Source organism: Canis lupus, chromosome 25 (assembly GCF_011100685.1).
Source record: "Canis lupus familiaris isolate Mischka breed German Shepherd chromosome 25, alternate assembly UU_Cfam_GSD_1.0, whole genome shotgun sequence".
In the NCBI taxonomy this organism is placed as follows: Eukaryota; Metazoa; Chordata; class Mammalia; order Carnivora; family Canidae; genus Canis; species Canis lupus.
Window position 1 is genome coordinate 18,893,016 of NC_049246.1, and position 1,506 is coordinate 18,894,521.

At 34.6% G+C, this 1,506-nt stretch overlaps 1 pseudogene; it reads right to left on the bottom strand.

The window, feature by feature from the left end:
- Positions 1-879: 879 nt before the first annotated feature.
- LOC119866024 lies at positions 880-977 on the bottom strand (annotated as a pseudogene).
- Between the last annotated feature and the right edge of the window lie 529 nt (positions 978-1,506).

A 1,506-nucleotide genomic window follows, 5' to 3' on the forward strand; every position in this document is an offset into this window, starting at 1 on the left:
CCCTTCTTTATATTCTTTTAAACCAACTTTTCTACAATAAACATGCAAACATAAACAATCTCTAAAATATCAGCAAGAATAAAGAGACATATGTACTAGGCACCTCAAATAAGTGACTTATTGAGATTTTGAAAGAAACAACTTTAAGGATCTGTAAGTCCAAACAAAAGGAAAACATAATTAGGTTACATGGTTCAGGTAAAAACAATGAGCAGTTTTGTCTGGAGCAGCATTTATCAGAGTGTGTTCTGTAAATCCTATTGCTGTTCGTATTATTGCTCATTATGTAATACTAGCAAAAATTATGGAAAGATGGAAGGGAAGGTTCCTGGCTACTAAGGTTGTGTGCAAAAGTAAAATAGTTTTTTAACTTCTCTTAAACTTTTGATAAGCTAAGTGTTTGAAATATTATTATCCTCAGTTGTTAATGTTCACATGCTTTAGATTCCAAATTGTAGGCATTGGAATAAACATTCCGTTTTGAAAATCCAAGAGCCTAAGGTATGTTTTAGCCTAAATAGAAGCCCATTATCAGAGTGCCAAGGGAGAGGGTTAGCTTTCTTCAATGAAGGCTTACTAGCTGTTGAAACTCTTAAATATTTGACCCAGACTCTAGAGTTTTGTGTTGTTAACATGAAAGAGTCCATTTTAGTCTCTAAACATTAGAGCAAATGTTACCAATTTACCATTAACCATTATCACATCAAAACCTGGCCCTTGATGTAGATGTGATTTTATTTAGTGGCTGATAATATAGCTGTAGACGATATCCTCATTTAACACACAAGTTATCTGACCATTGAATGGAGTTATTTAATTGTATTCATTTAAACTTGGGGAAATTTTGCTCAAAACATGGACTTTTATTTTTCATTTTTTAAAAATCTGGAATGGTTCATGAATTTGTGTGTCATCCTTGTTCTGGGGCCAGGCCAGTCTTCTCTGTATTGTTCCAATCATGTGCTATGGAAGTGAGCGTTGTGGACTTGTTTTAGTCCATCAGGTATCACGCTCTTCTTAGTGACAGGCCAACAGATCCAGTTTAGGTTGTTCCTGGTTTGAATAGAAAATGAGGCCAAGCAGGCATGCAGGTAACTCATCCAGTAGGGCTTAGCAGGTTATTTAAATGTAAGTTAAAAAAAAAGAAAGGTGAGCATGAAGTTTCCATTTTCCACTGTTTAGAACTGGACTTTGATCCTTCAGAAACTATTTTTAATTATTTTGATGCTGGCAGAAGCATTCTAAAGGCCTACTAAGCACAGATACAGGGCAATGTTAGGGATCTTTGAGAGTTTATGAACCACAGACTCCCCATGGTCTGAACCTGTGTTTTCCTAATGTCTTGTGATCTCACACCATTATCAGTAAAAAAGTTTTGTGCAACAGACCACGTCTGTATATTAACTATTATGATGTGTAGGTACTATAGTGCTAATACATGAGGTATGCTATAAACACATGAATTAAATTAAGTAAAGATAAAGTAACTCTTAATCTTAAATAATA